Source organism: Haliotis cracherodii, unplaced genomic scaffold (genome assembly GCF_022045235.1).
Source record: "Haliotis cracherodii isolate W230 unplaced genomic scaffold, xgHalCrac1.p SCAF_40, whole genome shotgun sequence".
Taxonomy (NCBI): Eukaryota; Metazoa; Mollusca; class Gastropoda; order Lepetellida; family Haliotidae; genus Haliotis; species Haliotis cracherodii.
In genome coordinates this window covers 408,139-425,147 of record NW_027266298.1, presented here as the reverse complement: position 1 = coordinate 425,147, position 17,009 = coordinate 408,139, and the positions used below count along the sequence as shown (strand labels likewise).

The window sequence follows — 17,009 nt, the reverse complement described above, 5'->3', positions numbered from 1 at the left end:
ACCTGTACCTACACCACGTGAAGCGGCTCTAACAAAGCATGATGACGTCATAATGTTTATCAAATGGCACCAATGACGTCATATTGCAAGGGGCATAAGCCATGGTGTTTTTGTTCTGGAAATAGAACACTTGGTAAATGTGAAAAATATAAATCGTTTTAATGCAAAAAATATGTTAATTAATTGTGATATTTTTATATTTTTGTCTATGACACTACTAGGTTAACACTTTTAATGTGGAAAAAGTACAAGAAAAATAGGTTCATTTCCGTGTGAACTTGCCCTTTAATCTTTTGACTCATGTTCCACACCTTGGACATAGGTGTGCGGGAATTAATTTTTGAAACATAGTTCATCCAGGACTGACATATATTCTGTTTAAAGGTACGTCTCGCTTTAGCGCCCGTGATTTTAACGTTATTCAAATTGTGGACAGTTGGATGTTGTCGAAAATATTTTTCAGCTTCCTTTTTTTCCTAGCTTGTTTACAATTATTATCGAACCATGGTTTACGTATATGAGGGTTTGCAGGGGATTTAGGAATGCTTTCGTCTCCAATAGCATTTGATATATCTGAAAAAAGTTGTGAAGGATCAGGAACATTCCTGAAACTGTCGGGTTTTAGTTTTTCAGAACAGAGTGTTTGGAATAAAGACCAATTGGCCCTTGTAAAGTTCCACCTTGTTGAAGGTGGAACACCTTGTTGACGGTGGTTCGTCATACGGATTAATAGTTGTCAGTATCGTTGGAAAATGGTCGCTAGAGCCCATGCAGCCAGAATTGTCACTGACTTCCTCGCAGCCAACAACGTCAACGTCCTGCCGTGGCCTGCACGCTCACCCGACATGTCACCCATAGAACACCTCTGGGACTTGACCACACACTCCAGCCAACTGGCAAGAACTGATCTTGGCCCTCCAAGAAGGATGGCGTCAAATCCCACGTGACCTCATCAGACGACTGACTCTTTCTGTGCGTCGAAGAGTTTTTGCGTGTATTGAGGCATTTTATGGTCACACACGCTACATGACTTGTTATTGAACGTGAGCGATTGTTTATGTACTCAGCATATTGTCCATGATTCTGAAAGCTCGAGTTTTGTACCACACCCATCTTTGGGGGGCTCTGACGTCATTCTCGGTCGCGGTATGATTGTCATTTTGTGTTGATTATGTTGATATATTGATCTTCTCAATACACTTCACGTCATGCATGCATGTATGTTTTGTTGTTTTTGAGCAAGAGTGATTGCAAACTGTGGTAAAGTTTCTTTTGGACGTCAGTTTATATACGGTCAGTTACGGGTCAGTACTATTATACTATGTTTGTTTGTTTGTTGTTTAGCGCCACACTCAGCAATATGTGTTTTCCAGCTGTAAATAATCGAGTATGGACCAGGCAATCCAGTGCTTGACATCATGAGCATCGATCCACGCAATTGGTATACGATATCATGCATCAACCAAGTCAGCGAGCCTGACCACCCAATAATTTTTATTTTAACCCCGCCAGTGCTCTTGCTGCTAATGTTTGCGTGACAAGCCCCAGTGGTGCAAAAACAATCCTCGCACAATGTTCACATGTGTTTACGAAAGCCTAATGATATGCCACTTTGGCAGAATATCAATATTTTCAATTCGAAATTTCTCCTTAATAATTGAATAACGAGAATAAAATCGAAATTACGAGAAAAACATCGAAGTAAAGGGAAAATAATCGGAATAACGAGAAATTAATTGAAATTACGAAGATATAATCGAAATAACGAGAAAAAACTCGAATTTTCCGGCTCGCTGTCTTGGTTGATGTATGTCATCGTATCCCAATTGCGTGGATCATTGCTCATTATCAGTGGTTTGCCTGGTCCAGACTGGTTTATGTACAGACCGTCTTCCTACCTGTGGAATTTTGCTGAGTGCGGCGTTAAACAAGAAACAAACATGGATGGTGTGTTGCCACGCTACGGATTATCAAGAGTCAACCTAGCTTATAACTGTAATAGTCCTGTGAAGATGCCAGGTTAGAATAGGTTTTCAGCAAACCATGTTTGTAAGAGGCAACTAACGGGATTGAGTGGTCAAGCTTGCTGACTTGGTTGATGCATGTCATCGAACCAAAATTGCGTGGATTGATGCTCATGATATCACTCACTATATTGTCTGTCCCAGACTTGATTCTGTACAGACCGCCGTCATATAGCTGCAATATTGCTGAGTTCGACCTTAAACAACAAACGAACCAACGAGCGAGGACGAGGATATAGGAACGGAGTTCGTTCTTTCGTCCGTCCGCCCAGAGAAATGAATCTTTTCACACTGATTTTACTGGTCATGATCTCAAAAGAGTCCGAAAATTGGTGTCCCAAGTTTTTTTTACACACTTACATCCCGTGCTTCACAACATTCTGCATACAATGTGCATACTGCGTGAAATTGGGACCTTTTTTTCTGAGAAAGTTCTGAAGTTACGTAAATGAACGTTTGCATGTGTATCTGAGAGATACTAAGTCTTGTGAAGACTGAGTTCGAAAATTATTTAATTATTTTTTCCAAGAGGAGGGGCCTTTTATGTGTATTAATTTCACATTTAGTCATTTTTTTCTGATGACACAAAGCCATCCTAATGCCTATCTCTTCTTCAGGCTTTATAGGACTGATTTATTTTCGTACCTAATATCAACTTACTTATTGGTCATTACTATACGAACAAACATAATACTGTGCCCCATGGAGGGGGATATTAATAAAATAAATTTGTATTTTTCACTGAATCTAGATATTACTTATAAGTGTACTGTAAATACAATATTTCCTTCTTTCATCTGGGAACGTTTCCTTGTATTAAATATAACCTACTCCACACTTCTTATGCTTTCAAATGCACGTATTGAGATCCCAGATAATTAGGTTTGACAACGCATTATAACACCTGAAATATAAATAAGCAGTCAATTTCAACGAGATTTTATATTGGTAAATTAACTCATGGACAATTCTCAAATGTCATATGTCTATCATCGTTAGGATATTTACTTTACAATGATATGAAGTATTGCAGGTTCAGATTTCGAGCGAGGGCGCTTGTTCATGTAACAAAGGTAGCACCTTTCATCGATGGCTAGGCAGTGCATATACCTTTGGGATTTACTGCATTTAGATACTGATGTGAAGACAATCAAAGCTAGTTGCAATTTGGTTAAACTGTGCGAAGAAATAAGAACGTTGTAACACTTTTTATACAATGTTACGTTTTTGAAACCGCGACTGACGGCCAGGCACCATGAGGGATAAACACATGCTCATGCTATGGTCGGATTCGTACAATCGACTCTTCTTTTAAGTTTTTAATTCAACTTGTACATATTAAAACAACCTCCTAAGAAAAAATGTACCATATATGTCTGCCTTTGTTAAACTATATCTACCACACAGTGCATCATATAGATGAAATCGGAATTGTAAAATCGACTGTTTTTGGCTGCGATTTCTTATGAATATGAAAAAGGTTTTGCTGCTTTTATTTTTTAAATTCAAGCAGCAATAATTTGAACACGTTATAAGTAACACCATAGAATAAGATGTATATATCTGCCTTTGTTAAACTATATCTCCCCATAGTCCTTGTGTTGTATGCATATGTAATGAAGCCTGCATTGTGCCTCCCTGTTCTGACAGAGAAAACAGCCGGTCACTTTGGTGCAAGGCCTTGGCCGCAATGCCGTGACGTCATGGACAGTGTGACGACACTGTCATTGTACATTTGGCGCCACGTCAGCTTGGCGAACCTCGGCTCAGTCTGAGGTCACAGAGTGCAGCGAGATGTAAACAAACAGTTTGTTGCCTCTTTCACGATTAATTATGAACTCCTGACACACAATTAACACAGATTAATTTGATTACGAGATGCAGTGTGTACATCATAATCACACATCATCTTTATCTACCATAATTACACTCAGTTAACAATTTTCTTACCTGATCATGCGAAGTTCCAAACACAACAAATGACAAAATGTCTCAAATTATTTTCAACAAGTTTTATTTCTCCTCAAACACAACAAACCTTCTCACATAATACGGGAATATATAACACGACGACGTGCACGGCACACCACGTCAATGTCTGTAGCAACATGTCCCCCTCCACCGTCTACACAAACACGACACCGACATCACTGAGCGCCGCGGGACAACAGCAGATCCACCAATAGCTGATGTCCCCAGTCTCTCGCCCTGTCGGCCGCTGTCTGTCCGTAGTGGTTCCTGTCGTCGATGTCCACCACGTTCAGAGACAGCACATACTTCACTATCTCTACATATCCTTCCCAACAGGCCCAGTGACAAATGTTGTCGCCGTACTCGTCCACTAGTGACACATCAGCCCCTTTACTCACCAGGAGCTCCACCACGTCTCTGTGTCCCCTCAGGGCTGCCCACATCACCGGTGTCCTGCTCCACCATCCTCTATAGTTAACGTCAACTCCCGGTGTAGACAGGAGCCGTTTCACCCTCTCCTGGTCCCCGGCCTGGCTGGCGTAGTAGAGGTCGCGGCCTGCTTGTGATGGAGTCGCTGTAACATAAAGTAAACTTTGTACACATCCAGACATCTTTGTCCTACATCTACTGTGTTCACACCTCGAAGTGTTGATACGTGACAGGAACATCGATACATGATGAACGACTTCCTGTATGGATGACAACAATATAACGATGAGGGGAGTGGTTGATGTGTTGAAATAAGAATAATCTATTCACGTGACATTTGTTCAAGTGCTTTCTTCTACATCCAGTAGTTGTAACATTATTCTGTGTAGGGCTGAAAAATGTTAACGTTTGTTTGCTTTATAAGATATTAGTCAGACACTGTCAGTACAATTGCTGTCTCAAATTATTAAGATAATAAGATATTTATTTTTACATTGCTTTACATAAGCTTGTTCATTGAATACACTGTATGTATGAAGGGTTAGGAGTGAGCTCTCTGCCTGCTGGGTTCTCCCACCTACCGTGTGAAGCAGTGGAGAGCAGTGGATTCCTCCTGCGCTGGCTCGGGTCACTCGAGGCTGAAACACAGAATATGCTGTTTAGAAAACTGTATATAGAGGTCCAGCACATAAGCATAATAAATATTGGCCACAGACCAGCTATTGCCATTCCACAAATTTGAAGCCTTTTGAAAAGTTTACTACACAACTAGATTTGAAATACGTTTATTATAGCAAAAGGGTAAATATATAGTTTTGTGATTGTCAAATAGATTAAATGACTCTCATAAAAATACAACACAAGTATAGATTTTTGTTCATCTCTCTGGCGTGGCAATACACCTGCTTGTTGAATTGACCTTTATGAAATAAATGATGATACTATTAGTGCAATTGTTGATTTGTTGATAAATTAATAAGAGAAAACATGTATCAAATTGCAGAGACTGTGTATAGGACATTTTCGGAGTAGAATCCCCCTTGGCTGACATGATGATGTTACCAAATATCATACAAAGTTGGACAATGACACGATCTACCACATGCTGGGTTCCCCCACCTACCTCGTCGATCAGAATAATGTCCCTTCACAAGTGGCTTCAAACTCGGATCACTCGAGGCTGAAACAGAATATGGTGGTCAGAAAACTATATGTAGCAAAGGAAAAGCATTATAAATACTGGCCTCAAATAACTTATTGGCATTCGACAAATATTTTGCCCCTTAAAATGCTCACTCATGAATGTGTTTGTAGCAAAGGTATAAATATCAGGTAGGCCTAGTTCAGTGATTGGTAAATGGCTATAAATGATTTGTTTGTTTGTTGTTTAACGCAACACTCAGCAATATTTCAGGTATGTGACAGCAGTCAGTAAATAAACGAGGCTGGACCAGACCATCGAGCGACTGACATCATGAGCATCTTTCCATGCAATCGGGATACGATGACATGCATCAACCAAATCAGCGAGTCTGACCACCCGATCCCGTTAGTCGCCTCTCACAAGCATAGTCGCCTTTTACGGCAAGCATGGGTTGCCGAAGACATGTTTTACACGGGGGCTGTGAATGACATAATATACAGTAACAGAGGGGTTAATAAATATGGACCTGCTCAGAAGCCGATATTCGGCAGCAAATGTCAGTAAAGATTCCCAAATCGGAATAAAAACAGTCCCGATCCATGTTAATATATCTATCACTAATTCGTCTAACCATACGGCTTTGTAGGGGTAAGCTGTATTCCACTGATACCAGGACAACACACAGGAAGAGTTTTAATGCTTTGTTTTATAGTATTACACTGATTCTACAATTGTTAAATACAACGTTACAAAAAAACCAACTGAATTAAAAAAAATAAGAACTTAATAATCCAAATTTTGAACAAAATAGCGCTTTGTTCCCAATCCGTCTTAGTTTAGAATCCTGGATAAATCCCAGTACAACACACCGAGATTGTTGCCCATCTACCCTGTGTGTCTTTAATTTTACAACAGAAATAAACTGAAAGTAAAAATATACGGAGTTTGTATTATGAAGTCTGATTGAAAATTAAAAGAACTGATTCTTGATACGAGAAACTTGACAATGTCTTTCTAACAATCACAGTTTCCTGCAACAATTTGTCGAACAGAATCTGTGGTTGGGTAATTTTGTGTATAAATGAATTGGTTCAATGAAAACAGGGGTAAAAAATGAATTTGAAACGACATGATAGACTCCTACCATGTTTGAAGATAAGATGTCGAAGTTACACATCAGCAGTTTGGGGCAATCTGATAATACAGATCTATATATGTAGAAGTATTCTTAAATTGCTGACTGTTAAAGCTAAGTACAATCTCGCTAACTTGAGATAATTTCTATTGAAAATCAAGCATATGATAAAATCATTAATCAGATGTATAGTTGGCAGGTGTTTGTTGTCTGTGGGAATCAGTGCACACTGTTATAGATTTTGACCAGAACGGACTGGCGCCCACCAGTGTAGTAATAAATTTGTCAAACATTTCAACGTCTGTCTTAATCAGAAGATAATGTTTATTCAGAGACTTAATGCTGCATTATTTATACTGAAATTGTCGCAATTAGATCTCTTTTCGTCTAAGACGATACCTCTGGCATGTCTATGAAAACACTACCATAATTTCAATCGAGAGATTTCTATTTTCTAACAAAACAAATAATCGTCCAGTTGACAAGGGAGCATTATATGTAATAAGAATAATTATTTCACGTTTGATGCGGCGTTTACTCAGGGCATAATTTTACATCGTTTGGTGTTTAGGGTTCCAGTGTTTATGGTATTTTCGGTAATTCCTTAAATTCAAATGTCGACATACGTCATAAAACATATTAATATTTCAGTTATGACAATGTAATGATAAAGCAATGCGAAGAGCAACAGGTCTACTTGACTCGGAGCTTGTGCAACACAGTCGTAATTCTATGTCGGGCAAGCTTTCCTATGTAGCACTGTCATAATTTAAATATACCGAGCGATGGCGGTAGTACAATCATCTCAGATCAGCTTACTATCTGAGGTCGAAATTGCAGCCGACACAAAAGTACTTCATGTGTTAGACGGTGTTTGGTTTGATAAGGATCAAGGGTACAAGTACGTGAAAGAATAAGGTGACAAAGATTGATAAAACAGAACTGATAAATAGAACAAGCATATCGGTTGAAACGCTATTTAGAAATGTTTACATCCAGACGTTTGTTTCTCCCCGGTGACAGGCTGAACAACTGTCTGGGTGTAAACACTGTGTGAAGCAAGCACCTGAGTCCTACAACATTCATTCTGCTGTACATCAATCTTACTATATGTACAATTTCTGTTTCATCTAATTTCCTAAACGTAGAAACTGATGACTTACCCACTGATTACGTCCTAACACGAGTGACACATCTCACTGCCGGTCATGAAATGCCTTGACCGGCGACACTACGGCCGCCAAGGTGCGACCTATGACGTCATTGTGACGAGTCTGGCTAGGAGCATGGCATAGTTTGGCGCTGACTGTTTGTACAGATCAAGCGCTAGATGACCTAGGCCCAAACCTCACACCACCCAGCCAGTCGCCACTTTAAGATAGATTTAACAATGACGAGATTGAATCCTTAAACTTACATATCACAGGGTATGAAAATTAAGTGAACATGAATAATATTCCTAATTGTATTGTGTAAACATCACAGGAGCGTCTTTGGCTGACAGTTAAATAATATGTAAACTGGCATCATTCTGATTCAAATTGCAGGCTAAGGTCTCAATTAAGCCTACTGCATTGGTAAACGAAATTTACCTTATCACCGTGCGTCTTTATTTTGGAAAAACAAATCTATATTGTGATGAAAAGACGCCTTTCGTAAAAAGAATACCTTCGCTTAAATTATATTCGCAAGGGTTATTTGTTATTCATAATAGCAATGGCCATACTTTATAGGAACATTTGTGTGGAAAATATTGAATTCATTTTGTGTAAAGAAATAATAACGTGGACATTAATTGAGGAAGATGAAATAAATCATGGTCTGACTTTATAGTGAGTGAGTGAGGGAGAGAGTGAGGGAGAAAGTGAGGGAGAGAGTGAGCGGGGATGAGTGAAGGAGAGAGTGAGTGAGTGAGTGAGTGAGGGAGAGAGTGAGGGGGGATGAGTTAGTGAGGGAGTTCAATCTAAGACCGTATCGGTAATTCAAAGCCACATAACGAGAGGACTAATTATACATTGACGTTATGGAGAGTGAGTGAGTGAGTCAGAGAATTCAATCTCAGGCCGTATCGGAAATATATCAGCCACAGAGAGAGATATTTGGAGATTTTACGAGCGCTTCAGCCTCTGGCTATTTCGCACTCGGGGCAGACGGTTCTTATAAAATATGGAATAGTGGGAATAAGTGTAAACGTCTAGCCCAAAAAACTGTAAGTGAAGGGGGATAAAGTAATGAGAAGAGCGGTTGGGGTTTTAGTGGCCATAGAGAGCCGAAGAGGTATAAAAGTTCTACGTTAACCAGGTTCATTTGGGGTATGATAACTAGGATAGATAGAGTGATAGAAGTAATCAGTTAAGCTGATGTATAACTACTACTAATAAGCGTATTAATTTAATGAGGGAAAAAATAATGGATAATGTAGGTAACCTAGGTTAAAAACAGGGGCCTAGCGCGGGGGGTGGGTGGTGGGGGCAAGGCTGTGTGTCAGCGTGATTGGTGGTAAGCTTGTTTTGTCGGCTATGGGTGGATGGCTGGTTAAACGGCTATAAAGGTACTATGTATGGATATGTGGGTTTGAAGCGCGGACGTCGGAGTAGACAATCCGCGCTTCGGGTTGAGTGCGCGGACGTCACTGGGGACAACCCGCTATAGAATTTTGAGGCGCGGACGTCGTAGAAGACAGCCCGCGCTGAGAATTTCGATCCCGATCCGAATCTAGAGTTTTGCTATTAATGTTAGAGTTACCAGCTGAGTTTGTTTGGGAGGGTCTAAATTTTTTCTATTAAGTTGGTGTCCTTGAGAAAGGTGGCTATTTGTAGGTAAATGGGTGGTGGATTGTCGGGTTTGAATAGCATAGTGATATTGTTGTTGTATTTGGGTGGGAGTGAGTTATATAGTGTTAGCTGTTGTTGTTTATATTTAATGCAGGTGGTGAATATGTGTTTTGTGTCTTCTATAGTATTGCAGTGAATGCAGTTTGGGCTTGTATGTCTGTTTTGCTTAAATAGTGTTACGTTTAAATTGGTTTGATTACTTTGTATTCTGTTTATTACTTTGTCTGCTAAAATGGAGTTTGTGTAGTTTTTGTTTTTTGTTGTTGGTTTAGTAAATAGTGTTTTGATCCATTGAGACTTACATTTTTGGATGTTATTGTTAAAGTTTTGTTGTATTATGTTGTGTTTTATTAATGTTTTTGTTTCGGTTTTGCTTGTGTGAAATTGTATAGTGGGTATTTGGTCAGTTGTAGCTATTTTTGCTGTTTGGTCTGCAATTTGGTTTCCTGGTATACCTGTATGACTGGGTATCCATACTAATATTATTGTTTTGTTTGCTGTTTTGAGTTTTTTGTGGGTATTTATTATTTGTTTGATTAAGTCGGGTCTGCATTTGGAGGATTTGTCAGCTATTTGTTTTATTGAGTTTAGTGAGTCAGATATGATGATGTTTTTGTTGTGGTCTGATGTTTCTGTTTGTTTATAAGCTTGGAGAATGGCTAGTAGCTCTGCTGTGTTTGTATGTGTATAGTTTGCATATTGGTATTTCTTTGTACTTTGTGTGGGCTGTGTTGTATGGATACCCAGCCCTGTTATTTGGTTTTTATTGTTGTATGATGCATCTGTATAGATGTGTGTATGTTCCGGCCAGTTGTCTTGGATATAATTAAGTGATATTGTTCCCTTTTCTATGTTTGTGAGTTTGTTATGCTTGTTGAATATTTTGGTTAGTGATGTGTCTGTTTCGGGGGGGGGGAGGTCAAAAATGTATGAGTTGTCTGGGGGTGAGTGAGTTATGTGTTCTAGATGATGTGTTTTAATGAGATTTTGTAGGTGGGTTATGAAGGGTGCTATGTTTGACTTGTTTTTGAACTTTTTTAGGGTAGCTGGTCTTGAGTTTTTGTATTTATGGAGTATTTCGTTGTAAATGGGGTTTTGTTGTGCCCCAGCCCAGTAATTAAGTATAGATTGATGTCGTCTAAGTTGTATCGATGTAGTGCCTGTCATGATTTGGAGTGTATTGAGGGGGGTGCCATTTCTAGTCCCCAGGGCTATCTTGAGGGCCTTATATTGTAGTGAATTGAGCTTTTTTTCCAGTTTATCTGTTAAAGAGTGGAGAACCGGAGCGGCATAATCTATTTTTGCTTGAATAAGAGTTTTGTATATGTTTAATAGTGTTTGTTTGTCAGCTCCCCAGTGAGTGCCGCTGATGGCTCTCATTAGATTTATATCTTTTTGGCAGGAGTTGACCACGTTATTTATGTGGGGAGCCCATGTGAGATGTTGGTCAAATGTGACTCCTAGGAATTTTGCTTCTTTTTGGAATTTAATGTTTTCTTTAAGGAGTGTGAGTTTGGGTGTTAAATTTGGCATATAGGGTTTTTTGAAGACAATTCCGATGGTTTTCTTGGTATTAATTTTGAATCCCCATTGGGAAGCCCAGTTTTCTAATTTCAAAAGAGTTGGTTTTATTCTGTTTTCAATTTGTTTTATGGATGTTGATGACGACCAAAACGATATATCATCAGCGAATTTTGCTGTGGTGGTATTTTTAGGGGTAGATGGGAATATGTCGTCAATCATTAGATTAAATAGGGTGGGGGACAGGATACTTCCCTGGGGGGTGCCGTTCTCAAGGGTGTGAGGGTCTGATAGGGTATTGCTTGATTTTACTGTTATGTTTCTGTTATTTAAGAAAGAGTGAATGAAATTTAGGATTCTCCCATCAATTGCTTTATCTATTAATTTTTGAATTAGGCCTTGATGCCAAACCATATCAAATGCTTTAGAAAAATCTATAAAAATGGCCACAGTGTATTGTTTTTGTGCTTGAGCTGTCCTAACATCATGTTCCAAATTTAAAATATGATCTAGAGTCTGTCTGTTTGCTGTGAAGCCACTCTGGTCCTCTTTTATAAGGCTATTGTTTTGTATTTTATGCTTTAGTCTGTTGTTTATTACTGTTTCCATTATTTTACATAGATGAGATGTGAGAGAGATGGGGCGATAAGAGTCAGGGTCATTTGGGGATTTCCCTGGTTTTAGAATTGGCACAACTAAAGCATTTTTCCATGTTTTGGGGAGGTGGCCAGAAGTCCAAATTTGATTGTATAGTTGAAGTATTAATTTTTGAATTTTGATGGGGACATGATTGAGAATTTTGTAGCTTATATTGTCTAGTCCAGTGGCTGGGGCTGTATTTTTACTTTTTAAGGCGTTTTGTAGTTCGTGGATATTGATGAGTTTATTTATGGCAAGATGTGAGAGTGGTGATCTATTTTGGAATGCAGGTTGAGTGTTTATAGTGTCTTGTATGTGTTTGGAGTGGTTGGCGGAGCTGCTTACGGCCGAAAGATGGGCCGCCATGGCATTGGCCTTTTCTTTATCTGTTTTAAGTTGGGGAAAGTTGGGCGAGTTAGAAGATTTGGCGATGCCTTTTATTGCTTTAAGCTTATTCCATAGAATTTTTGAATTTTGTTTGCCCATCGTCAAAGTTGATGTAAAAGTTTGCCAATGGTTTCTTTTTGTTGCCATGATTAGTTCTTTAGTAAGATTTCTTTGTTTATGAGCCAAATGGAGTTTAGTTCTATCATGTTTAGCCTTATTGAGAGCTTTTTTCCTGAGTTTTCTAGATTGAATAATTTCAGGGCTCCACCATGGTACTGTATTATGTGTGGGTTTTATTTTAGTGGTAGGAATGCATTTAATGGATATGTTGTATAGTATATTGCTAAGGTTTGTGTTGAAGGTATCGATGTCAGTACTATGTATGCTGTGTGTGTCTATTTGGTTGCATAGTGTGGCAAACTCCTGCCAGTCAGCTTTAGCAAAGTTGAATTTAGTTTGTTTTGGGGAAACAGAAGTGGGATTGGGGTCTGATAGGGGCTTGTCGGGGAGAATATTTATAGAAATTTTAATTGGGAAATGGTCACTGCCCCAGGTGTCATTGTGGGGGTCCCAAGTGAGTTTTTGGAAGAGTTGAGGGGTAGTGATGGATAGGTCCACTGCAGTGGGAGATTGTAGGTGGTTGGTCGGGAATCTTGTGGCTCTATTGTCGTTTAAGCAGATGAGATTTTTGGTGTCTAACCATTCTATTATGTATTTTCCAAATCTATCTTGGTAATTTTTAGTGCCCCACAGTGGGTGATGAGCATTAAAGTCTCCTAGGATGAGGGTATTTGGGCCTATAAATTTGGAGAGAGTTTCTAAATCTTCAGGGTTAAACGGTTTGGTTTTGGTGTGGTAGCAGTTAATTACAGTTATTTTAGTGTCATTGATGGTGATATTAGCCGCCAGGACTTCTAGATTAGGAGTAGGGATAGATAATTCTTTGTATTGAACGGTGTTTTTGATAAACAGGCCTAGTCCTCCATGGGGGGGGCCTGGCTTATTAGGTGGTCTGGTTCTATCTTGTCGAATGAAAGTGTAGCCTGGCAATTTGAAGGCTTTTTTGGGAGATAGTTTTGTTTCTTGTACTGCTATTATATATGGGGCAATTTTGTTTAGGGCAATGAGGGCCTTAAGTTCATGCCCATTAGTATTGAGACCATTACAGTTCCACTGCAAAAACACCATGTTCTGTTTTATAGATTTGTGGGGATGTTATGGCCAAATGCATGGTGCTATGGGGCTGATTTGGAAGAAGGGTATGGGATTTATTTAACTTATTATTTGAGAGTTTTTATGGCAGTTTGGAAGTGGTGATATGGTTTTTGATATAGGTTAGACACCAAGGCTATGTTGTGGATTTTTTTGGGGGTGGGGTTTTTGATAAGAAGAACTGCTGACAGGAATTCTATGATCCTGTTTGTGTTGGAGTGTAGTTTTTGTGGGGTGATTGGTTTGGGTGTAGTTGACCTGAGTGATTGTATTTTCTGGGCGAGTAGTGGTTTTCTAGATAAATGTGCTTTGGCTTTGTGTGTTTTGGATTGAATTTGTAGTTGGGTGGCTAGGATTGGTATGGCAGATCTGAAGAGTGTGTGAATGGGGGTTTGGATGGGATGAGAAGTTGGTTGGGGGGGGGGGGGGGTGGACGGGGAGAGGGGGTTGTGGTTGGGTTGGGATATGTGTTGGGGGGGGGGGGGTAGGCTGGTCAGGTGGGGGGTAGGGGTAGGTAGCAGGGGGGTGGTGGCCTTGGGGAGGGTGTTGTGTGTTGTGGGTGGGGGTACTGTTGGGGTGGGGGGGCATACCTGGGTTGGGTTATCTGTGCGGGGAGGGGCAGTGTTTACTACGTGGGTGGGTGGGATGGTGTTTGTTGGGTGGGGGATGGTCTGGTGGGTTGGAACAGGAGTGGAGAAGAGTTGTTTACGTTTGGACTGGATGGGTCGGGTCTGGGTAAGGGGGATAGGGGCAGGTAGTGATGTAGAGGATGATGTGTCTGATAGATCTTCATAATCTGGATGGCTATTGTATGGTTGTAGTATTCTGGCCGGTTTGGGTAGGTGTTCCTGTTTGATGTGTTTGTTGAGCCGGAGGATGTGTTGTTGTTTGAGTGGGCAAGTATTTTGTGTGGCTGTATGACCTTCGGCTTCACACTGTATACAGTAGGCCGCCCATGTGCACTCTGGGGTTTCATGTCTGAGTGACCCACATTTCTGGCACATGGGTGGTTGTCGGCAAGTAGCTGTAGTATGGTTGTAGGAGTGGCATATGTTACATTGTGGTGGGTTTTTTCTTATTGGATTAATTTTGTATCTGAGTGCTCCGAAAGTTATATGTGTGGGTAATGTAGTGCTCTTGAAGGTAAGAAAGATAGTTTGTGTTGTGGTTCTACCTGGTATGGGTGTTCTGTTATTGATGCTCTTGTAATCTGTGATTTGGGGTTGTGTGTGGAGTTGGTTTGCTGTTTGGATGTACTCTAGTATGTCCTCTTGTGTGTCCCTATGGTCTATGTATATAACCCCTTGTATTGATGTAAGCCATTTTGGTGTTTGCCATGTAATGTTAAGACCATCTATCATTGTCTGTCTACGTGCTTGGTTGAGTGTGTCTTGTGAGGGAAAGGTGATCTTAAACCCCCTGCCACATCTGTTTATGTATTTGTATGATATATGTGCTTTTTGCAGGCAGAGGGCGAATTTATTGTTTGAGAAGGTGTCGTTGAGTGGTGTGGTATGGGTTGAGAATGCTAACAGTATAAGTTTGGTTTGGTTTGTTGCTGTAGTCTGTTCAGATGTTGAGGTGGATGGGGGTGTTTGCTTGGCACAAGTTTTCTTGGTCGTGAGCAGGGATTCTGCTGGGGATTGGTGGGGTCGCTTTGTGGGTTTTGGGGCTGGGGGTTTGGGGGCTGTTTTGGTTTTGCTTTGTTGTGTGTGTGGTGGGGGAGGGGGAATTTGGGATTGTGTGCTGGGGGATGTGATGCTGCTGTGGGGTTGATTAAAAGAAAATTCCTGAAAATCTATCCCAAAGTCAAAGGGGACAGGGTTTTGGCTGTGGGTGGGTGTGAGTCCCGGGAAGTGGGTGTCTGAGTGAATGGGTGTTGTGAATATGGAGTCTGTGTTGGGGGATGTAGGTGGAGGGGTAGTTGTGGACATGGTTTGTATAGGCAAGGGGATAGCAATACAACAATATAACACAGGGATTTAATAAGCCAATAGAATCAAGACTAGATTTAGTGAAAGTAAAATATGGCGAACAAAAGTTACAAAATGGTATTTAAGCTAAACTAGTGAATACTATCAGTTGGAAGTATTAGAGCATATTAATAATACAACGATTACCAACAATTGCCAGGTAAATTAGGAAAGAATAGAGGGGAGAGGGAGATAGAAAAAGCACTTATCGAGCTTGTTTGTCCTTGGGGGTAGCCCTGGGGGGTTAGTCACTGGCCAAGATGGCCGCCGGCCGCCGGCTTAGGAAGAATCTATTGTCCGATCCCACTTGGGGTATTTGTTTGGTGTCCCAGTTGAATAGGAGGAGGGAGAACTATGTTGTTCTAGTGGTCTGCGTGATTAAATATTGGTATAGTATGGTACGTTTGTCCGCTTTAAACCTTGTTTACTCCGTCATGGCTAGATCGAGAATGGTGGTGGTGGTGGTGTTCACAAGTGAAACTGGTCGTTGTGTATCAGCCACATAACGCCGAGGACTAATTATAGATTGACGTTATGGTGAGTGAGTGAGTGAGTGAGTGAGTGAGTGAGTGAGTGAGTGAGTGAGTGAGTGAGAGAATTCAATCTGAAGCTGTATCAGTAATATGCAAGCTACATAACGGCGAGGACTAATTATACCTTGACGTTATGGTGACTGAGTACTATCTACTCTAGACTGAGTCTATGTAGATGTCCATTCTATCCACTGACTGCCAACACTTGAGTGAGTCAATGTACATGTCAAGTATATCTACTCACTGTCAACAATGGAGTGGATCTATGTACGTGTCAAGTCTATCTACTCACTGTCAACACTGAAGTGAGTCTATGTACATGTCAAGTATATCTGTTCACTGTCTACACTGGAGTGAGTCTATCTACATGTCACCTCTATCTACTCACTGTCAACACTGAAGTGAGTCTATGTACATGTCAAGTATATCTGTTCACTGTCTACACTGGAGTGAGTCTATCTACATGTCACCTCTATCTACTCACTGTTAACACTGGAGTGAGTCCATGTAGATGTCGATTCTATCTACTCACTGTCAACGCTGGGGTGAGTCTATTGACATGTCAAGTGTATCTATTCACTGTCAACACTGGAGTGAGTCTATTTACATGTCAAGTCTATCTACTCACTGTCAACACTGGAAGGGGGTTAATGTCCATATCACCTCTATCTACTCACTGTCAACACTGGGGTGGGTCAATTCACATGACACCTCTATCTACTGAATGTGAACACTGAAGTGAGTCAATGTACATGTCGCCTCAATCTACATCTGCTGAGGAATTCACCTTGACAAAATTAATATTACCTTTCTCTATCGCGATGGGTTGATATTTGAACTTGTCCTTTACATACACCTGCTGGGGATGAAGGTGAGAGGTGTACTCGTCCGTCTGTTGGAGAGACGTTTTATCTTCTTCTGTCTTCTGGGGATGTGGGAGACAGGTGTCCTCATCTTTTTTCTGTAGGGAATGGGAGAGAGAAGAGCTATTGTCGCCCGATTCCTGGATATGTGAGCGAGATGCGCCCTCCTCATCCTTATGTTCAGGATCCACCATCCCTACAGGCCGTGTTTCTGTGAACAAATGATGACAAGAGAAAACATATGATGAAGATGAGAGGTGTACCACATGTCAGTGACAACACAATAAAAAAACAGGATATGGAGTTCCACCAGGGCCTCAGCCCACTTTGGAATATCTGGAAAT

General features: G+C 40.5%; 1 pseudogene; it reads right to left on the bottom strand.

The window, feature by feature from the left end:
* Window positions 1-4,052: 4,052 nt before the first annotated feature.
* The window catches only part of LOC139441451 (serine/threonine-protein phosphatase 6 regulatory ankyrin repeat subunit C-like), a 55,201-nt pseudogene continuing 42,244 nt past the window's right edge, over window positions 4,053-17,009 (bottom strand).